Here is a 24,025-nt window from a genome sequence, read left to right as displayed (position 1 = left end):
TTATGTGACAAGACAGGAATGAGACACGGACATAGTGAGTTCATAGTTTTAGCTATAATGTTTTAGCTCTACATATAAAAGTCAAAATTCTTTTGTGGTGGGGTTGGTGGCAAAACATTGTTCCTTATACAATTCCACAGCAATTCAACAATCTGCACCAAATGTTGCATTGTTACCTGTTAGGAACATCTGGACATCACTGGCTACATGACATTTGGACACCCCACCCGTTCCCCGAATTTCACACAAGTCAAAATGTGTTTGTGGCTTGGCAAAGCGTTGTTCCTTATACAATTCCACACCGTTTCACCATTCTGCACCAAATTTTGCATAGTTACCTTTCAGGACCTTTTGGACATCACTGGTTACATGACATTTGGACACCACACCCAGTTCCCTGGATTTCAGCAGAAGTCAAAATTTGCTTGTGGCTTGGCAAAGCATTGTTCCTTATACAATTTCACACCGTTTCACCAATCTGACATTTGGACAGTCCACCCCTTTCTCCAGATTGAAGCACATTCACACATGAGAGGGTTGCCTGAAATTGGAAAAATATCAATGTGGTCATAGAAGGAACCGTCCTGACACAAGGAACAAAACTCAAAGAAGGCCCTAGGATGCATGGTTTCCAAGATATCGGGACAGCAATGCACCACAACGAACTGCACCATGCCAGGGTGATGCAACAGGTGGGGAGAGAGCACATAAGGTCCCAGTATGCAGCAGCACAACAACTCTCACCTTCCCCCAAAATCTGCTCCAGGGTATGTCAGCCAGCCACATGTGCCCATTCTCAGTGAAGTTTATTTCAGGGTGAAATGCACATAAAGCGATAAGTGAATCGGAACAGCAACCTGCAGGATCAATGTTATCATGTTTGTCTAGAGAACCTGTTCAAAGAACTGGTACTTCTGCTAGCTCAAAATAAAAGGGGGTTGGAAAAGGCCTCACTATCCCTACTCTATCCCTACTCTACCAGGTATGTCCCTATGTTAACCAAAGTTAAAGGTCTGTCCAGTGTCAACATGTCCAAAGCTAAAGGTCTGTCCTGTGTCCGAAATCCGAAATCCTATCCTTGCCCTCAAATTCTACAAAACTCTGATATGTGAAGGGTAATGTCTTTGGTCTCGTAAGTGCCAAAATGTTTAAGTTCAAAAGAAATGTATAACTCTGACACCAAAAGTTCCCAATGGATAAAGGTCACAGTTCCAGGGGACAACTTGCTTCCCCAGGCTCCTCGTGGGGATACAGTTCACAATTCCAGGGAACAACTCCTTTTCCCCAGGTTTCTCTTCAAGACACCTCAATCTCCTAAGAGCATGAATCTTGTTTAGGGCTGTTTGTTCAACAAAATACTTGCATACAAAAACAAACTTTGATGTAAGTCCCAACCTGTAAGGTAATTTTCCGATTTGTTTAAATTTGCTTTCAGACTTGACTTTGCCTGGTGTATTCCCCTGCGAGGACTTCATTATGCGATTGGTTTTGCACACTTGCAAACTTGACTTTTGCCTGGTGTACTTCCCAGCCAGGGCTTTTCATATGATTTACTTTGTAGTCTTGCAAACTTGACTTTGCTTGGTATGCTTTCCTGCCAGGAGTTTTTGCATGATTTACACACACACTTGTAGAATTCTATCTATCTATCTATCTATCTATCTATCTATCTATCTATCTATCTATCTATCTATCTATCTATCTATCTATATTCTTGTATAGCGCCGCCAACCCAGAGGCCTCAGGGCGCTCACAAAAGAAGGAAAGGGACAGAAACAACAAAGAAACAATGGACAGACAAAGGACTAAAGAAAAAAAAAACAAAAAAAAAGACATAAAGACTTGGTAATAACTAAGCCTCGTAAGGCCAGCACAAGGGGGAGGAGATAACGGAAATTAAGTTCAGATGCCGAGAGGTCTACGCTAAGAAGGCAGAAAAGGACCTAGCCTTTATCGAACAGGAAGGTCTTCAATTTCTTTTTGAAAATAGGCAGAGACTCACTATTAGAGAGGTATTTAGGGAGAGCATTCCAGAGAGCTGGAGCCCAGGAATTAAAGCTAATACCCCCAAATCTTTTTAGGATAGATGGGGGCTGAACCAAGACAATATTGCTACTTGAGCGCAAGAGACGGGTGACAGGTTTCTTTTTGATCCTGGTAGCGAGATAGGATGGAGCTTGGCCATGAAGGTATTTAAACACAGTAGTAAGGCCTTTGTGGTGTAAGCGCTGTTTCACAGGGAGCCAGTGAAGGCTACGCCTGGCGCCAGAGACGTGCATATTGCGCTTAAGGCCCATTACAGCGCGTGCTGCGTTGTTTTGTATGATCTGCAAGGTTTTGATGTTGGCCTGGGAGGTACCGATCATAAGGCTGTTGCAGTAATCGAGCTTGCAGTTTACAATGGCGGCTGCAATCAGAGCAAGGTTCTCTTTCGACAGATAAGGACGGATCTGCCATAGGAGCTGGATGTAATAGTGACACGAGGATTTGAGATAATTGGCCTGACGGGTAAAAGATAACTGCGGGTCAAAGTAAACTCCTAAGGTCTTTACTGACTTAGATACGGGAATTGTATGTTGTCCAATCAGAAAGTTGTCGTAGTTTGTGTCTAGTTTCTTCAAATTTTTCTGGGTGCCTAAAATCAACAACTCTGTTTTCGCATTGTTGAGGGCCAGTGAGTTTAAGGCCATCCACTTCTGGATTTCAGTGAAAATTGAGTTGATGTGCTCAACATCTTTTTGATACTCACCAGTGAGTTTAATAACCACCTGCGTGTCGTCAGCATAGTTGGCAAAGTAAATTCCTAGAGCTGACAGGAGGGCACAGAGAAGACGAGAGTAGATGTTAAAGAGAAGAGGCGAGAGACATGAGCCCTGTGGAACACCACATAGTAGTAGGGAGGCCATGGAGTGAGCATTGTCCTTAGTAACTCTCATGTTCCGTGGTCCCAAAAATGATTTGAACCAGGCAGAGGCTTCAGGGGAACATTTGCCGATTGTGATTAGTCTATCCGCCAGTAGTTGATGATCGACTAAATCGAATGCGGCGGATAGGTCTAATAATAATAACAGGGCAGTATGTCCTTTGTCAATAAGGCCAGCAATGTAGGATTTCAAATCTAGCAGTGCAGTCTCAGTCCCATGATTGGGGCGAAACCCAGATTGTTGAGAGGCTAGAATATCATGTTCCTCGACAAAAGTTTGGTATTGACAATAAGCGATCTTATCTATGATTTTCAGCAAAAAGGGAACATTAGTAATTGGGCGATAGTTTCCTGCCTCTGCAGGATCCAGATTTTCCTTCTTAAGCAAAGGAGTAACCCATGCTTCCTTTATGTTTTCGGGGACGTATGATTCACTGAAGGATCTGTTGACAAAGGTAGTGACCCATGGGGCAAGGGTGTGGATATGATCTTTAAATAAGGAGGCCGGAAAGGCATCTCCCCTACAGGATGTGGGTTTAAGTTTTACGACGATGTCAATAACTTCCGCTGTAGAAACGGGTTTAAAGGTGAAGACATGAGAGTCATTAGGCGAAGCCATGTTATCTAAAATGGAGGGGGTATTAGTCAATAGTTTGACCTGAGAATTAATATTGTTTTGATGAGTAAGAGTTTTTTTGGTGAAGCTGTTGTGGATGTTTTGACACCAGGTACTGTCTGCCGTGGGCAGTGAAATGGTAGTACAGCCTTTAAGCTCCTGGAGAATGACGAAAAGCTCTTTGGAGCTAGATTTGGCTTTAGAGATCCTAGAGTTAAGATGCGATTCTTTTGTTGAACGAATAAGGGATTTATACTGAAAAAGCGCCTGCTTATAGGCGTACAAACTGGACTCAGATGGTTGTTTGTGCCATTGTCGTTCCATTTTGCGTTTTTTAGAGCGGGCCTCAGTAATTTCAACTGAGAATGGGGTATAGGGAGCATTTTTAACCTTTTTTTTGTTAGAGGGTTTCAAAGGGGCTAGTATTTCTAAAGTGGTATCGAGTGCGGATCTTATGTTAGCTACAAAGTCGCAAAGTGGCATGGTCATCTCTAGAGAGGGTAATAGAGGAATAACCGTAGTACGAAAGGCCTCTTGGGTGACTTTACGTAGGTTCCTTGACATAACAGGGATAGTAGGCTGATTATCTTTTCTCAGAATACACTTGTGGTTGGTCTGAAAGATTATGGAGAAATGATCTGACCAGATGCATGGCTTTACATCAATGTTGATAATAGGGACATTTTTTGCTATTACCCAGTCCAGTATGTTGCCGCCAATATGAGTGGGGGTTTTAACGTGCTGAGTAAAGGATAAGGAGAGCAGGGAATCTGCTAGGGAGATGGACGAGGTGTCCAAAGGATTGTCAGCCCAGAGGTTAATATCACCCAGAATAATAGTAGGTGTATGAGGTTTACAGAAATTGCCAATAAAAGCCAGCAGTTGTTCTTCGAAAGAGGGAGTATCAACAGGTGGTCTATAGAGCACTAAAAGGTTAAGAGAAATTGTAGCAGAGAGGGTCAGTTTGAGAAAGAGAGTTTCACATTGATCCACGACTAGTTTGACAGATTCGTGTATATTGATAGTACTTCTATAGATCACTGCCACACCACCACCACGTTTTTCCTGTCTATCAGAATGGAGGAAGGAATAACCTGTTGGAGTGGCCAATAATAAGGAGTGGAGTGCGGCGTCATGTAGCCATGTTTCAGTAAGTGCGCATATATCCACTTTTTCCTGAATAATGAGGTCAGCTACTTCATGACAATGCTTAACCAGGGAGCGTGTATTAAGTAATAGGTATTTCAGTCCAGTCCCAGCAGATGCAGATATAGTTTTTGCAGTCCTAGGGTGAGGATTAAGTGAACTTTGGGGTGATTGATCAGTAGATTCCAGTGGTAATATCTGCTTACTGTGACTGTGGTTTGTGACAGGGATCATAGGTAATGGAGTGTGAGCACCACGTTGTTCTGAAAGATCGCGTGCGCATTGATTGATCCTTAGTCTACGACTGCGGGCAATTGAAAGCACAAGGTCGCAACGAGAGGCCATGGGAAATCTATGAGCAGGAGTTGGAAACGGCGGATCGGGGTGTGCAGGTACAGGTACTCACCCCACGAACCGCCACAAACCGTCTCAGACGCGCCGGCGCTGACGCGCCTGACGTGTCAATAAATGCGTGCAAAAGAACTACAAAACTACTGGTAATTGTAGTTCTTTGCTACAGCAGATACGATTCTTACAATAGAGCGCTTGCTCTAACTAAAGCAACAAGTTCTATCAGGCAAACACGGAAATTTCGTACAATGCAGTCCTGAGAAAAATATATGAAGTTTTTAAAGCGATGGATTCACAAAGAATTAATATTTTTAAAGTGCAAATAAAAGGCTTTCTTATAGAACGGGCTCTGTTTCATGCACAGCCTGTCTAAATATCAGGCGAATTCAGCGTAGTCAAATTAAGTTAAAAAAACATTAAAACATTAAAAATAAAGCAAGGCTAAGGAACGAAATAAGCGTTAACCTGAGGGGCGGGAGGCTGGCCTTTAAGTAACCGCCACAAACCGTCTCAGACGCGCCGGCGCTGACGCGCCTGACGTGTCAATAAATGCGTGCAAAAGAACTACAAAACTACTGGTAATTGTAGTTCTTTGCTACAGCAGATACGATTCTTACAATAGAGCGCTTGCTCTAACTAAAGCAACAAGTTCTATCAGGCAAACACGGAAATTTCGTACAATGCAGTCCTGAGAAAAATATATGAAGTTTTTAAAGCGATGGATTCACAAAGAATTAATATTTTTAAAGTGCAAATAAAAGGCTTTCTTATAGAACGGGCTCTGTTTCATGCACAGCCTGTCTAAATATCAGGCGAATTCAGCGTAGTCAAATTAAGTTAAAAAAACATTAAAACATTAAAAATAAAGCAAGGCTAAGGAACGAAATAAGCGTTTGCTTTTGACTGGTTTACTCTCCTGCCAGAGATTTTCATCTGATTTTACTTTATACAGTTTCAAACTTGCTTTTGCCCGGTTTGCTCTCTTGCCAGGGCTTTTGATGTGATTTTACTTTATGCACTTGCAAACTTGCTTTCGCTTTGTTTATTCTAATGCCAGGGCTTTTCATCTGATTTACTTTATACAATTACAAACTTGACTTTATACAATAGAAAACTTGCCTTTGTCTCACATTCATCTGTAAACCTTTTTTGAGAAATATTGGATTTCATGTTCCTTCTCATTTGCTTAATGCACTTTTATCTTTCTTTAGCAGTGTTGCCAAAGTGCCCCAATGCCCCTTTCGCTCTCTCTCTAGGACTCCCTGTTTTCTTGTGGCATCCTTCGGTTCCCTTGCGGTACATGGGAGACAGCAGTACAATGTCCCTCCTCCAGACTGTGGGTTCCCCGCTTCAACAAACAGCTTCCAAGTCCTTCACAGCTTTCCTCTGGGCTCTCTCTCCATGTTCAGGTTGGTGCTAAGGCTGATTCAGGTTCCTGTGGCGCTAGGAAGTTTCTTCTTCCTTCACGATCATGTTCACCACATGGTGAACCACCCTCTGCAGTCCGCTGCCTCCTGCCTTCATCCTGAGCCTGCCAGCTCCACAGTCATCTTGACATCCTCACAGTCCCTCGGTTAATAGAGTTGTCCCACTTCATGCTGGGTAAAGCTTTTAAATGTCCCTGCACCTATCATACGCTCACAACCGCTAGAGTGTATATGGTGCTTCTCGTTCCTGGTGATATGTATTACTCCATCAAGTCTCCTCGTCCCAGTAGTTCTAGATGTAGGGGAGTTGTAGGCAGTTTTTGGTGTTTTATGTGTAGAGTATTAGAAAGTGTCACCAGTAGGTCTTGTGGATGGTTGAAGGGAATCAATGCAATATGCCCTCAAGGCTTGCGGAATCGAGGGGTATCCCTAAAAGGGAAAGGGGGATACCATGTCTCATCCAATGGTGTATCACCACTACAAAGGTCGCCTGGCCCCATTTTGTCCTCCCTCATGTAACAGCCCCCTGGGTCAGGATCAGGTAGTAGTTGCCGTCCCCTGGCCACATAGGGTGAAGCTACCACTGGTTAAGGAGTGAAGGCATCATCAGATAAATCACAGTGATTAACAGTACTATGAGTTGGTGTTTTCTAGTGGATATATTGCTATCAACTCTGCCACCTAACTACTCAGGGAAAACTTTTGTAGCCAGCAGAGGTTTCAGAAAGATCATTTAAACAAGCATTACCAATGGACATGACAAATTCTTTCCACCCATTTTCAACAATATGGTGGGAACACCCGTCCATGCAAAGTGTGGATATCCCCCTGACACGTGTTTTCCTCATATACCTTGTATGTATACTGCAGGTATACCTCTATATTGTCAGCACTTTCATACTTTCACCTTCAAAATAGTTATCTTTGGAAAATCCATGTAAGTCTACCAATCCTGGAACCATTGGACTCTTTTTGTTTTGGCCATCTCTGACTTCCGCAAGAACGCCTTGCATTGACAGAATCCAAGAAGTGATTTTTGAATTGCAGACATTTGCGGCTTGCATTCAGTCAGTCTGCAAATATTACAACAGTTGGTTATAATTCTCAACACTGATGTGCTCCCCATGGATAAATGGGCAGTTGTTTCTTAAACACCAACATTCTTTGCAGGAGTGCATTCTTGCAATCATTCTTCTTTCATGTAGGAGAATGAATTGTTGACTTGTTCACATTTTTGATAAAGCACTGCAGCCAGACAGGTATCTGAAAGTTTAGGCCTCATTACAAGTTTGGAGGTAGCCATGCCGCTTTTAGTGGCATGTCTACCCGCAAACCGGGTACCGGTCGGGGTCCCGAAAATAGGGAATTACCGGGCCATGTCGACTTTGGCAGGCCCGGTAATTCCCATTCTCGGGACCGGGAACCCGGTACATCCCCATTCCCATTTGAGCCCGCATAGGGCTCAATGGGAATGGGGAGGATGCTAACAATGGGCCTGTTAGTAACAGGCGCGTTGTTAGCATCCTGGACTGCTCGCGGGTGCCGCTAAGGACGTCTGGTCTAGACCAGACGTCCTTACGTCCACCCGTGAGCAGACCCGTAATGTGGAGGCCCGTAATGAACAGAGCCGGTCCCTTACTGGCACCGTTCATTACGTGGCTGCCCTCCTCATAATGAGGCTCTTTATCTCTAAATAGAACTTAAGGGTTGTGGGATCTCCATGTAATTCTAAATGAACTGTTAGCTATAATTAGTTAGTCCAGAGAGACTTTGCAATTCACAAAGATTTGTGTGGTCCCTTAATTTGATCAGTGCCTCGTTTTTCTTTTTCTGAGCTTTGAGTTCACTTTCTTTTTACACCATTTACATTTCTGTAAAGACAGGTTTGTACCTACTTTTTTGCACCTACTTTTTGCAACTTGGCAAGAGCATTTTCGATCTCTGTCAGATTATTTTTTCACAGTTTGGCTTTCTATTAACAAATAATCACAATAGACCAGGTTTGCTATTTCTCCCAGGTCTTCTTGAGAAAGAAGATGTTACATTAATTAACTGAATTTCATTATCAAAAATGCTTACCAGTCCAAGTGTAGTGTTGTGCCTTAAAGGTAAAGGTAAGTTTGTACTGGTCTTCTAGACTCAAGGGCATCATCCAATATCCATTTGCCAGGTTGATCCCGGAGTATACCTTTGAACACTGGATTTTGCCCAGTACTTGGTCAATGTAGGGAAGAGGCCATCATGAAACATGGACACATTTGTTCAATTCTCCATTGCCCATTTGTTTTTAATATCCCCAGTACTAGATTATTGAAATTTCTGTAGTTTGGACACATTTGTGATCATGAGTGATGGCAACCTGTCTTATCTTGCAAACATAGGACTCACATCAGGTTTAGTCAGTATGGTTGTAGCGTGAATAGTGTTATGCCTGCACACATATGAGTCAACTGAGAAAATGCTCTGGAAAACGAGAAACACTCAGTTGTTGTTATCCTCCGGTTTCACATGCATTGGTCAGATTGATCTTTTTTTCTACCATCTGTCAGAAGCCTGACCATACCTGTTGTTGAAATTATAGCCGTTCCTCCAATTGAGTAGCAAGGTTTCCCTTGATGGTGCACACCTGAAGAGGAAGCTATTTGTTTTTGAGGTAGTTATTAGTAACTCGAAATACCATCTCGCCTTTCATGATCTTACCAGTAACATCCTCCGCTCCATAGGGGCATGTGTAACACACCACAAACACACTGCAAAATTCCCTTTGTCGAGTATTGATATTTCCTGTTCTGATCTTTTACCATCTATGTTATCGTAACAATCAATAGAGACTGGACTTATAATTTCATTTCATAAATTGATTGAGAAATATTTGGAATCAGCAGCCATTTTGGTGCAGCTGTCCATGTGCAAAGTAACACTTTGTGTATCACTATTGTCCAGTAATATTGAAATGGGCTACTCTTGAAGGTGTACTAATGGTGTTGGGTGCATGGAAAAGCCTGGATTTCAGAGGATATGATTTAAATTGAAAAAAAGTCTTAGTTCGGTAATGTTAGTCCTTTCTTTATTTTGATTAGTACAGTAAATTGCCAGATATTTCCAGGAATGGTAACCTCTTCTTTTACTTGGACTTCAATAGCATATAGACTTGAGCAGACCAAAAGGTGTTGTCCAATTTTGCCAAAGTCCATTGTGTCACCCCTAGTCTGGACTAAACCTTGATGATAATAACATCCACATTAATTGTGGATTGGTGAACAATGTCAGTTCCAAGATACAAGTTTGAAGTGACATCTCTAACAACCCAACAATTCTAATGAATGGTTTTGCTTCCAATTGAAATGTTTAACATTTACCTGCTATGAAGTAGGTGTTTGGAATCTTCCCAACTTCCCATTCATGTATTAAATTAAAAGAGGAAATAGTCTGTTCATTTTGCAGTTGCCCAAAAATGAATAACTGATTAAGCTTTTCCCATTGTAATGACTGACTTGGGCGAGTAGAGGATACTTCTATCCATTGATCTTTATTGGTAAGACTGCATGTACTACTTTCTATTGAATATCGGTCAAGTTGCTCACATGGTTTCCTCCATTTCCATCCGTAGCACTTTGAATTTTAGTATAGAACTTTAGGGCATTCACTTCTAAAGTGGAGTACACTTTGTTGGGAGGAAGATTGATTTTTTAAAGATTGTGATTAGGGCCCTCATTACAACTCAGGCGGTAAGGGGTTTACGGCGCCGTAAACAGCGCCGACCCTTACCGCCTGAGTACGAGGTCCCTTAGCGCCATGGCGGATTTAACACCTGCTTTTAGCAGGTGTTAAAATCCATGGCGCTAAGGGACCATGTTGTTAATTACGCCACCGTAATTTACGGTGGCGTAATTAACGCCTTCCCCACTCCCATTTTGCCCTATGGGGCAAAAATGGGAATGGGGAAGGGTAAATGGGGATTGGGGACTTACCGCCCCGCCGACCTCGGAATGGGGCGGTAAGTCCGCCTACCACCATGGCGTAAACGTAGTTTACGCCATGGTGGTAAAGTCACGGCCCAGGGGGTAACTTACCGCCTGGGTCGTAATGAGGCCCTAGGTCAGTACACCATTCTGTTGTTCAAATTAAATTATGGAGATGTTTGGGACTTGATTATCTTGGCGATGGCACTCAGTTTGGTTGGAGTAGTGTTCAATTTAGCGACAAGTATCATTTAGAGTAACATATTTGGCACTTTTCTTGAGCATAATGTGTTGGTTAGTTTGGGTTCAGAGGACTTGGTTCCCACAAGCAATAAGAAGTGATAGCCTCTGAAGGAAATAATTTCCAAATAAAAAAGGTGAGCCCTCTGGAGCCATGACAATGATCGTATGTGCAGCCGATGTCAACCAATTCTGATCTCAAATTCTATAATTCCATTCCTGCCAAATTCTTTCTCATACAAATTATGAAGTTCTACTAAAGGGGGTTTCAGTGGGATTGTATGAATCTCGGCCCTCGGCAGGTTTAATGTATTCAATGTCCACAAGAGCATGCAATTCAAACTTGCCTTGAAGAAGAATAGGAGCATACCATCTGCCCTCCTTAACTTCCAGCTTATAAATAAAGTGTGTGAATTACTTGATAAATTGGAATGTATCTTCTTGATGTCATGGACTTCATGCACTTGATCTTAGCATGCCACCAAATAGGCATTTTCCTCACCGAGATACATGCCCTGTTGGAATGAAAACACACTTAAACAACAAATAAAGAATAGATGTGTCACTCTTCTCCTTAGATTCTTTGCTGTTTACTCCATTCATAGTGCACAGGGAATAACTGGCAAGTCAGTCATTGACACCCTACTGCATGACAAATCCAGAGGTAGCTCCTCTGCTCAGTAGTGGTCAGACCCAGTGGAGAGATGGTGAAGTGACCTGTCAAGTGTCAATGAGCTGTCCTCCACAGGAGGATGGTCTGAGAGAGAGCTGGCAGTTCTCTCCTAAGTTTGATTGGAGCCTTCAATGAGCCCCAGAGAAGGAGGTGGGACCTTCCCATGTCAAACTCACTGGGCCTCATTACGACCCTGGCGTTAAAGGTTTAACGGCGCCGTAAAAGGTGTCGGCGCCGTTAAACCCTTAACGCCTGATTACGAGGTCCCTTTGCAGGACCCGACCTTAACGGATGGTTTTTCCAGCCATTAAATTAGGGACCCGCAAAGGGACTTTGGTGCTAATAACGGTACCGCAATTTGCGGTACCGTTATTAGCGCCTTACCCATTCCCATTGAGCCCTATGGGGCAAAAATGGGAATGGGGAAGGGCCATGGCGGCATGGGGAATTACCGCCCCGCCAACCTCGGAATGGGGTGGTAATTCCCCATTGCGCCATGGCAGACACCGGCATGGACCATGGTGCTAATAGCACCATGGTCCTCCGCCTGGGTCGTAATGAGGCCCACTGTATAAATCCCTGACCACCAGGGCTGGGCCTTGCAATGTTTCACAGCTTGCAAGGTGAACTATTCTGAAGGATTTGTTGAGCCTGGAAAGATTGTCATGCAGTTTCCTAGGAATAGTATGGAGGATTTTATCTTGAGGGATACACTTGGAGCCCTACTTATGGCTATGGAATGGGAGCCAGAGAAATCTGTGTGTCTCCCTGCTCTGTGCCAAAGCAGCCCTTCTCATTGCTTTAGTGAGGGTGACCTAGTGTCTCCTCACCTGATCCCACTTCAGCAAGGTAAGCTGGAGTGTTTGCTGAACCAATCTCCCCCCCTTGTCACTGACACCCTTTATCACAGTACCATGTATGGGTATTGTGGTGGCTCAGAACCAAGAGAACGTTCTGACAGTTAGTGTGAGATTCACCCTGCGTTGGAACAAAGAGTGTTTGAGCATTCTAGCTGTCAAGAGTTAAGTTCTGAGGAACTGGAAGGAAATATAGTTAAAGCTAGTTGTGGATTCTATATGGACACAAGAGCTCAGTATTCTGTCCCCAAGACAGAGACACACTCTTCACTAAGAGGTAACACGTTAGTGGATCAGTTCTGTACTGAAAGGTACAGTTGCTGTTATGAACTCTCTGCAGGGCAAGGCGACATATCCATTGCAGACTATGCTGAGGAGGAAACAGCGTATGGACTTCTGGATTGGTGGCTGCAACTGACACCTGTCAAATGAGCTTTGCCCCTGTCGTGAATTGAAAAATGGATCTCAGCAATACATGCCTGGATGACATTGCAGATTCAACCCCTACTTGGAAGGAATTGGGTCTGTCTGAAGAGACTGGGTGTCAGGACCTTCATCAGGCCAATTTGTTCAGCGAGACAACCAAGTGTGAAACTGAACTGGAGCCATTGCCCTTCCTCATGGATGATGTTGGTGTATGTGGGGACAAGATTCAACCTCTTGTCAGTGAAGTACTTCATGTACAGAACTGGGCACCCCCCACTACCCAAGCCAGGACATTCGTGGCCTCACTGAGAAACACAGGAGCAAAGTGGCAGGCTAAAGCAATAAAGCTGTCCCTCTAACTGCCCTCACTACTCATAGGTGACCTAAAGAGTTCTTCTGGACCACAGAGTGTGAAAAGGCCTTCACTGGCCTGAAAGACTCCTTAGGTCAGGGCACTGGTTTAAGGGCACCTGATTGTACCAGACCTTACTTAGTGCAGACAGATGCCTATGACACTGGGATAGTTGGAAAGCTTTCACAGCATAATGATAAAGGTGTGGAACATCCTATATGTCTAGTCAGCTACCAGTTTAGGAGTGGATAACTCAGTTGGCCACAGGTGGAGAAGAGTTGCTTTTCCATTGTATGGTGCCTTAGGAAGTTGAGGTCCTACCTCCATCGGACTCACCCTAAGTCTTTGAAGTGGTTGATAGATGTTAGGAGAGAGAATCCAAAGTGGGTCCGGTGGTTCATGAGTCTGCAGGCCTTGAACTTCACTATTGGGCATAGACCATATCCCAAATGTAGCAATTTTGATAGACTGTCCAACAGGGATAACTGACAGGAACAGAGGATCCATCCAGGGGTGGATTAGTTTCACCGTCCCTTAGTCTGGGGGTGTGGGGTGTTTGGAAAGATTTCTCTTCGCTGCACCTTTCCTTATGTCTTTATGGAACACCCAAACGTTTTGCTTTTATTTTTTTATCTGACCTGTACTTTTTGCAGTACAGTGAAGCCTTATGCTTCACTGCAGTGGCCTTTGCTCGTATGTCATGGGGAAACTGACTTGTCCTTCAGGCTGCCAGTACTGGGAAAGATTGCTTCCCTTAGTCATGTTACTGTGTTACTACTTTTGGTTACTTTTTTGTCACTTGTGGTAACTTCTTATCATTGTACAATGCAGCTTACACTGCAGTGCAATGGAGTGCATTGTTGTTTTGCCCTAGACTAACACTCAGAGGATTTTTGGTTACTCCAGGTGTGCTAAAAGGATAAGCTGGTGGCAGCAGTGACTTTTTCCCACTTTCTGTGAATTTTCGTTTTAGCCTTACCTTGTTTACCACGTTTGGCTACTAACTGTGGCTACTGGTCAAACATGGCCGTGTCATGAGATTTTTTGGCTTGCCCTTTTGCCATCTTGTTCTTTAGCCTTCTTCCTGGCCTTACAGGTGGGGAAATCCTTATAAGGACTTCCTGTACCCAGGAAAGCAGAAGTTTTTGGCAGCCTACTGGAGGGCTGTGTGCGTTTGCTGGCAGGATGTGGGCAGGGAATTGTCTGGTCCCAATCCACAAACTGGTTTCAGTGTGTCTGACTGGTATGCATAAATGTTCCCCCAGTGGTCCTGATTCGACCACTGCTGGGGTGTGTGTGTGGGCTAGTCCTGCTATTGTCTAGTGGGAGTTTCAACTCTTACCTGTCTTTTAGGATAAGAAGAGGACCCTTGCGCCCATTTTTCAGAGATTCTGGAGAAACCTGAAGGAGCCAAATATGCTGCCCAGCTCGGAGACCCACGAAGAAACCTGATACCTGACTGAAGGAGGCCCGGTAACCAACTTCTGCAGCTGTTCTGGAGGAGCCCTGTCTTGCTCTTGAGCTTTAGCAATCCTGTGAAGGATCTGCGACCCTTGGAGTGGAGGGACCATCCATTCCTGACATCTGCTCAGTGCCCTGCCAAAGGAAGCCTTCGGAAGTGCCTTGGAACCATCCTGTGGCTGACCAGCTCCGTTTTTGGGCTACTGTGCTGCTGGCGTCACCGTACTGAGTTTCGGTCTGAAATTTGGGGATACTCAGCCCTATGTGACTACCTCCTGCGAAATCTTGGCATCCTAGCATCAAGTGCACCTAGGATAGGAGGGAGAGTCTGACCATGGCTGCTGATTCCTTTTGTGTCGCTGTGCTGCGGTGACCACCATCCGAAATCACTTACCTTTCCCAAGTCCAGCTTCTGAGAGCAGTCCTGCATCGAGTTGTGGTGTATTCTTCAATCGAGAGTCCTTGCAACAGTGAAACACATCAACCGAAGATCAGCTCGAACCTACAACCCCTGTGAATTGAGGACTGCGACATTTGGCTGGAAAAGCAACCTCCGATGGCTGGAAAAGCAACCTCGGACAATCTTCCTTTGCCCTGCCAAGTCTGGGGAAGAATTGTAGTCCGGGGGTAAGTTACACAGCTTCTAACATACCCCTATACTCCCATCATAAGTCAATGGGCTTACAATAAAGCTTAATTCTAACATTATTGGCTTTGCTGTGGCTTGCTTGCGCAAGACATCGGACTGTTGAACTCTAACCCTAAGAACCCTTCACTGGACACCAGAGACCCTACCTGCATTTGTTCCTGCTTTGGAGCTTCTGTGGAACCCTTACATGAACTATTGGGCAGAAGGCCGCAGGCAATTTAGGGCTGGACAATTTTAGTTAGGGATCATCTCTGTGGACCTTTTATGCATAATACTATTTTAACCTTTCCTTTACAGGAGTTTCTGATGTGTATTTATTATGCCTTATAACAAAGTGAATGTATATATGTATTTAGTTTAATAGTCTTGTGTGATAACTCTACTTGTTAGTAATCTTTTCATAGTGTGTTTTGGTCATGAATAAATAACTGTATTTTCATGTATCCTGTTTACTGTAATCTGTATTCCCATTGTGTGACCTCATTGTGGACCCGTTACAAACTCACCACCCATGAAGAACTTAGCGTCGACTGCCTGTCACTGCTACCAAACCTAGTTTGGCTACAGCTTCCCAGAGTTGTTCCTGTCACAATATAGGTTGCCCTTCTATACATCTGTCCACCAAGCCACAGTATAGAAAATCAGTCTTAACATTGCGTTACAGCTTCTCTCTCAGGCAAAGGACAGGGAACCTGTTGAGACTCCCTGGATCCACCGCTAGGCTTGTGGACGGTTTACCCACATGAGGGACAGCCGCCCAAGGCCAGGGATGGGTTGAACCATCAAATGAAAAATAAGGCAGTCCTAGTGGTGTTGTGTCAAAATCTCAGCACGAGCCGACAGTTCCATTCCATCTAACACAGTACTCACTCGAGCTTTCGCAGCACGAGCCAACAGTTCCGTTTCAGCTATCTGGTTCTTCGATGGTAAAGTCTCTTTTCATTAAAAAGACTCTTGCCTATGAGGCCTGATGCATCCAACAAACAAACACAAAGTTATTTTCCACAGTTCACGTTGGTTGATGGTTTCACACCTTGGTCCCACTCTTCCGGGCGTAGACCCCTCAAACAGTTCTTTATCAATTCCAGAACCTTTGGTGGCTGAGTATTCTGCTTCCAATGGTCTGATAGTTCCAAAAGAAACAAAACAAAACAAAAACCAGAAGTTCCTTTCAGATTGCACTCGAGGTGAGGATTTGTCACCCCTGGGCCCCGTCTTCTGGGCATAGACCCTTCCTAAATATCAGTCTCCCTCTGCCAGGTTCACTATGGCTTAGTCCCTCTTTCTAGGGTGATGGTTCTTCACCCCCTCTTCTGGGTTCATACCCCCTTTGAATATTTGTCTCGGCTCCCAGCCTGCATCTTCAATGTTCACTATGGCTTTGTACAAAGACAGTTCACCTTTTAACTTTCAGCAGTCTTAATGGGCCTCATTACACGGATGGCGGTAAGGGTTTACCGGTACCGGTATTTTACCGGTACCGGTAAATCCTTACCGCCTTACTACAAGGTCCCTTTGCGGGTTGAGGAATTTAACGCCTGCTTTTTGCAGGCGTTAAAAACCAACCCGCAAAGGGACCAGGGAGCTAATTACGGTACCGCAATTTGCGGTACCATAATTAGCGCCTTCCCCATTCCCATAGAGCCCTATGGGGCAAAAATGGGAATGGGGAAGGGCAATGGTGGAAGGGGGAATTACCGCCCCACCAAGGCGGTGCCGGTATTTTACCAGCATGAACCATGGCGCTAATAGCGCCATGGTTCACTGCCATCCGTGTAATGAGGCCCAATGTCTTTTCAAACCATTCTCGTGGACATCCCTCTGCTGGATTTACTCTTGACAACACACTGTTTGTTGGGACTTTAGACTTTCCTCCTCTCGATTGGCATCCCTTCCCCAGGTTCAAGCTTGCCACTTCTCAATTTCCTTTTACTTTTTATGATTGTGGGATTCCCTTCCCTTGTTTTCTCTTGGTGTGGGATTCACTTGCCTTAGCTTCTCATTTGTCTGCTTATAAAAGACTTTTGACAGTGCAGAGGATTTTACAATGCCCCTGTATGACCATGTTGACTTCTTCTCACCTCTTCCCTAGGGCTTCTGGTTACAGTGTTTTTCTAACTTCGAGTAGTCGCCTAGGGTTTCCAGCCTGAACACCCATGTTGTGCCGGCCTCCTCTGTTGCTGGTTTTCACCCTTGTTCTTCAATCGTATCTTTAAAAGTTAAAATTAACCATTGGCTACTTTTAGTTCAACACAGTTCGATTTCTTATTGATTCTCCCCTCCACTCACCGGCTCTGATGAACCGCTTGCCTTTCTTTATCCTTGGAGTCAAGGTTGGTACTACCAAGACCATCATCCTTCCCCGGCTTGGTTATCAGCAGAGGAGGGTCTTGCGTACCACAGACTTCTGCTGCAACACACGCTGGCCATTGTTCGCGGTCTTATGTTCCCATCTGCTGAGGTTTCACAGGCCTTGATCGGAAAAGGGCGAGGTTACTTTTCTCCTTCTCACCCTCTTTGTATTCGCTGTCTTTCGCCTCCTCTTGAACTGCCCAGCTGAGTTAGCTCTTACATTGTACGGTCTGCCTTGTTCGTCTTGTGCTCTTGTGCTCCACCTTGTATCCCTGTGGGTAAGGAAAAGGGCCAGCTGGTGTGTGTGACTCTGGTCAATTGCCTGACTTTGCCTGACCCTTATATTGGAACATGTCAGGTAAACGTCTATGGTGTTAGTCTGTTGTCTTCCGTGTTGTGTCGGATCGTATCTCTCCAGGACTGAAATGTCTGCACTGGCTTCCAGTGGCTGTGAGGATCAAATTCAAAACCCTCTGCATTGTCCACAAGGCCTTCTGGGGGCTGGAGCCGAAATACCTTCAACTCTCTCTTCCTAAATATCTTCCTTCCCGAGGTCTTCGCTCATCCGCCTCCAACTCCCTCAGAGTCACTCGCTTCTCCAAGCAAAGAGTTGGTGGTAGATCTCTCTCTTCGGCAGGGGCCTCCCTCTGGAACAGCCTTCCTGCCTCCCTGAAACTTGAGGAGAACCATCTCCGGTTCTGGAAGCACCTCAAAACCTTCCTCTTTGCTTCTGCTTTCTCTCCTCCTCTGCCCTGCTGATTCCTGGCTGAAACTGCACTGGTCACATGGCCACCCTCTCTGCTCACAGGCCCGGCCCTGCCAGTTGCTCACCTGCACTGCCTCCCTGGCAACCCTACACTTGGAGACTGTTTCCTTATCCCTACAGTCCCCTACCTGCACATATGCCTGCACTTACCTTGCACCTGCCACTAGCTGGCCGTTATTTATTCTTAACCTTCTCATGTACTGCACTTTCCCCTCTCCCTGCACCCCCGCGCTTTCCCTTTCCCCCTTCCCATGCACTTGCACGATCTGAATGACACCTGGCCTAGTAGGATCGTTATCTGTCTTCCCCTGTTCCCCCTCCCTTGCCTCGTCGTGCCTTGAAACACTTGTGTATAGGTGCGTTATAAATGCCATATCATATCATATCATATCATATCATATCATATCATAGTGTTCATGTCGGGAAAGGGGGGCAGTGTTTTGGAATATCCCACGTGGTAGGATGGGGAAAAGGTATTGAAAGACGGGTAATACTGCGTCTCACCCATCGGTGTCCTACTCCTACTCCGCAAGGAGCACCCCATCAAGGTGATCCTGACTCACTGTTCCACCCCCAGGAACTGGATCCAATAGCAATGGCTGTGTCCTGGCCACCTGGGTGACAGATACTCGGAGACTAGCCAGGGAGACACATTCAGGTTTCTCATAGTAGGGATAAGGACCCTGCCGGGTTCCCTGGGACTGCTGTTGGACTTGTGGAGGTGAACACTTTTTTGGTTCTTCCCAGGCAGGTGCTCCCACACATGTGAGGTGCGGTCTTTGTTGGGACACTTGTGCAAATGTGGGACGGAGGTACATGTGTTTTTGCCTGTGTGTTTCAGTGGTTTTGTCGTGGGAAATGTCTGAAAATTGGCGTTTTTCCCTATATTTTGGAATTTGCCAGGCGTTGTGGGTAATAAAATCTAGGGCGATTCGCGCAAGTCAGACTTCTATGTATTCCCATGAGTTTCTTCTTTTCAGAAATGCATGGGGTTCATTGTTTTCCTTGGTGGCTGCGACACCACAGGCCCAAATCTTTGGGTTGTCTCCCCATATCCTTTGGGGATAGCAGTGGTTTAGCCTTTTCACTTTGTGCCCAGGTAGGTGCAACCACACATGCAAGGTATCATTTTAATCGGGGCACCTGTGGCACTGTGGGAAGGTAGGACATGTGTTTTTGGTGGCGTGTTTAGGTGCTTTCCTGGTGGCAAATGTCTGGAAATTGAGTTTTTCCCTCTAAATTTTGGAATTGCCAGGCCTTGTGGGTAATACATTCTAGGGCAATTTGTACAAGTTAGACCTCAGTGGATTCCCACAGGTGTCTTCTTTTTAGAAATGCATGGGGTTCCCCATTTTTCTTAGTATCTGTCACACCCCAAGCCTAAATCTGTACATTGTCCATAAAGTCAAATCCAGTCTTCCCCCTTTGCGCCCACACATTTGATGTACCATTTTCATTGGGACAACTGTGGGAATGTGGGAAGGTAGAACATTTGTTGTTTTCTTTTGGTTTTGTTAACGTTTTGACACATTTGCTATTGCACTTGGTTACACATCCCCTTGATATCCCAAATGTATCCTACATTTAGTTGCTGCTTTAGGCAGTGCACGCTTTTTTGTTTCAAAAGGTCAATCTGTGCTCTTTTAATGTATGATTGCCATTCCTCACCACATTTCTTTTCCTTATTTTCACACGCTAAGTACGTCTGTTTAGGCTGTCAGCCAAACAACCAAACAAATAAAAACATTTAAAAAAAGAAAATCCTGTGTACCATGGCTCCGTTTTTGGCTTGTGGTAATGCTTGTTTTCTGAAACATTACAAACAATGTGTGATTTCCTAACTAGAAGAGTTGAGGGAATGTAGTGGTGTATTGCTTTTCTCAATATTCACAGGAGCCATTACCTTGAAGGTCCAAATATGTACAGCACATACCTTTTTTCATGTCATGCTTCCAATTTTTCCCCAAACTATGGGAATTGTACCTACACATTTGTTGCCTGACCTGCGCAAATGACCCCTTCTTAAACTTGGAATTTTGTCTACCTTTCAGAAATGTATGTCTTTCTGTCTTCCCACTCGGCTTTCCTACCCTCCTCTTCCATTCCGTCCGTCCATGCATGTCCTATTGGAAAAAAGGGAAACATCGCCTACCTCTCACAAAACTGATGATAAACTTATAAAAACTAGGATTCCTTGGTGTCATTATGACCGCATATATGTGGGAAGTAAAGGGGCCAAATATGGCCCAGATATCACATGTAAAAAAAGTTACAAGGGATTGAATGGTGAAAAACCAAAATCACAAAAAAGGGCTCAACACTGGGAGGGAAAACCCTCAGCAGTTAAGGGGTTAATAAACGATTGTTTAACTTTAAATTCATTGTCTGTGTCTCTTTCCGTTATGCCATGAAAGAAAATGTCATGCTTCTGGCATAAATACATTTGCTGCAAAACCAGAATTTTCACTGTGCCTTCCCAGAACATCTCACAGAGTTCTGGCATCTTTTAAAATGTGCACCCAAAAATCACATTGACAATGCTATTAATTCTATAATTTTTACAACTTCGCACAGTCCTTTATTAGTATTTTTCAAAAATATGCTTTCTGTGCTTTGTGAATCCACAAGTGGTCGTCTGTCCCCGCCTCCTTGCCTCCTGGCAGGTCTGAAGCGATCCGCCCCCTTCCTTCTGGGAGAGGCCACTCTTGACACTTCTCAAACTGCATATCCTTTCAGCCAAGGAAGGTCCATTGTCTCTTTCTGGTGCAGCCCAAGATCTCCTCCCATGATTTAATTCTCACAAGGTATGACTTCCTGGCCTTGGTGGGAATCAGGAGAGAGATGCCTTTTGTTGGGGGTTGGGGGGTGGAACTATTTGGGTGGCTTTGAGTCAGCTTAAATTCAATGTCACTTTCTTACATTTTTCTTGGTTTAAAACAAAAACTTGCAATTTTTACACAAGCAGCTAGAACTCTTATTCCAGCTTTTAAACCCCCGGAAATTAAATAGTTACAACCTAGGTTCCTCTTAATAACAGGTCACTTAATTTCCAGACATTTGATTTCAATTGCAGAAGTTTAAAGTTCTGATGCAAACTAATGACAGCTGTTATAGGCGGCCACTGGTACTGTGCCCATATTTCGACAGATTTTCACAAGCAGGCACACTTTTTACTGTGGATGTTTTGATGACAGATTCCGCCTTCTATGACATTGTAGGTTCATAATGAGTTCTTAAAGGAGGTGATGGGTAACACCCAGCAAGGATATTGGATGTTTTGTGGTGTTTTGGACCGGTATTTGTATTTTCAGCAACCAAGAAAAAGGGATTTAAGAACAATTTTTGTGTTTTCTTCAGTAAAGCACTGCCTTTCATGCAGTTTCCATTTTTACTTGGTGGGCAGCCCAGTGGCATGTTTCAGCAGTGCGGTCTCCGTTCCACCACTGACACAGGCAAGGTAGTTTTGGCAGCCATCTTCTTGTGCTTGGTAGAGCGCAATTTCCTTAGGTTTTGGTGCGCATGGGGTTTTCGCTGCCATTTTGCTGATTCTGGTGCCACCAGTACACAGTGATGCCGCAGGACAGAGCAGAGTGGGTTAAAACATCCCACAGTATCGGGGGTCACCTCGTAGAACTCACCAGAAAATTACAAAAGTAGTCAAAAAGGAGTGTACACCAATGCGACAAGTAATGCAATTTTCATCAGGGCCCCAGATGCAGCTGGGACAGCAAATTCAAACAGATCGCAGAATAGAACTGCATGAAAAGGCACTGTCAAAGAAATGCCCCCACACTAAGAACTTTTACATGAAACAAAATAATTAGCATGCACGATCTTGCGACATGAAAAAATATCCCACACAAATTTGATTGGACCTTGAACTTTGAACCCATATAGAAAAGCATACATTACAAGCAATGAATGGGTTTGCAGATCTTTCCACACTGCCCTCAATTATGCCTTGTGACATTGCAATCCACCCCCAATTCCCACAGCACAAAGCTATGTCATTGAAACATTTGAGGCGACCAGCAGAACTTTAATAATCTGCCCTGCTCACCTCACCCTGATTCTCATCAGAACGGCTGCTCACCATGTCATCAACAGAGCCTTGAACTATGGACATACTGCTGCACAAATGCTGCATATTGGGGACACTCTAACCCTTTTCCTGGGGAAAAAGTTATATGCGTCGATTTGAAACTGCTGTGGTTCTTGCCAGCTCCATTAGAAGATCGCATTTCATAAATGATTTTGAATTATAAAATGTCATGTTTTCATTACTTGCTAGAGGAACATGAGAGTGCTAATCTGTTGATCTCGAAAAGTAACAACCACTGTGCTCTTCCTGCAGTGCTAGCCTGGGATCGCAAACTCTGCACTAATTTACCAGCTGCAGCAGCCTTTGCCGCAAACAAAATGCTTGCACGTGTTTAAAGCAGAAGCAAGCTTTTAGGGCCTATTTACTGCATTTCATTCTACCACTACATATGATTATACTTACCTGTGCCCCAGCATACATGGATTAGTGTTATTAAGCCTTTAATTTCACATATATCAGAAAGGGACCCCTCCCCTATTACAGTGCTACTCTTGCATCTGATAAGTGAGTTCCATCATACCGCGCTGAAATTGCATTTTTATTACACTACTACGACAATGTATGATATATCGGATTGATGTTTTCAAGCAGGCAGTTGGCCATGGCCACAAGCACACTTACTGTGACTAGTATGATAGGGGATGATATATAGGACTAACGCTTGCAAGCACTGACCATGGGCACACGTGATCATCAGTGTGTTTGTTTGTTGGATTTTAGTATTCATTGGTTATGGGAAAAAGGATTGACGTATGGCACTGAGATTGGCAGTGGGCTTGGAACGGTGGAGGTGTTTGAAGAATCAAAGTGAATACTTTTGTGATGGGGTGCTAGAGTGTGGTATGTCAGTAGTGGAAGTAAGTGTGGCTGTGGCCATGGCCAGTGGCCAGATACTTCCTTCGGCCATACCCTGAACTATCTGGTCACAGCCCATGGCCACAGCCACACTTATTCTGAGTACTGTGACAAGGGATGATATATCGGGTTGAAATTGGTGTTTAAAGAATCAATCGAACAACGTATTTAATAGGGGAGCTGGAGTGTGGTCCATTGACAAATATGACAATGGATGATATTGTGGATGTTGGGAAGCATTGCCCATGTTCACAAGGGATCATCTATGTTGTTGTTTGTCTGTACAGAAAAGAAAATATAGTAAGTTGTTGTGGTACCAAGGACTTTGCTATATTGAAGGACCACTATAGTTATATGACCGCCTCCCTAATTTTTGGAAGCCCAAGAACAAGTACCTATCTTGTTCTTGAGTCCCTGGAGTAGTTCTCACAGCAACCTGAGGAGATACCCGCTGCTAGAGCAAGACCTGACACTCTGCCAGCCCCAGTGGTACCCAGGACCTCCCCATGTTTAAGCACCCCTGCAGTTGTGTGCCAGTCTTCCCCGTCATTGAGAGCATGTGAAAAGGATACATATTGTCCCTGAGCCTCTGGATTGGTACTCACAGCACCCTGGGTGCCAAGACAGCCGGGGACGTAGTGTTTTTGAGGTTGAGGTCCTTGGAGCTGTTTTCAAGTTCTGTGCTACTGGTGTGACACCATTCACCTGCACAGAAGTTGCAAAAGATATCTATGTTGAAATTGTGCATGTTTTGACATTTTATTTGTAGTTTTTTTTAGTAATTTTGTTAATAGCTTCATTCTGCTTAAAACTAATATACATAATTATAAATAGTTGTCTTTTTAGTTTGAAGGTGGTGCCAATTAG

This window comes from Ambystoma mexicanum, chromosome 5p (assembly GCF_040938575.1).
Source record: "Ambystoma mexicanum isolate Mex_15411 chromosome 5p, UKY_AmexF1_1, whole genome shotgun sequence".
NCBI classification, from domain to species: Eukaryota; Metazoa; Chordata; class Amphibia; order Caudata; family Ambystomatidae; genus Ambystoma; species Ambystoma mexicanum.
The sequence above is the reverse complement of the archived record's forward strand: the minus strand, read 5'-3'. Positions refer to the sequence as shown.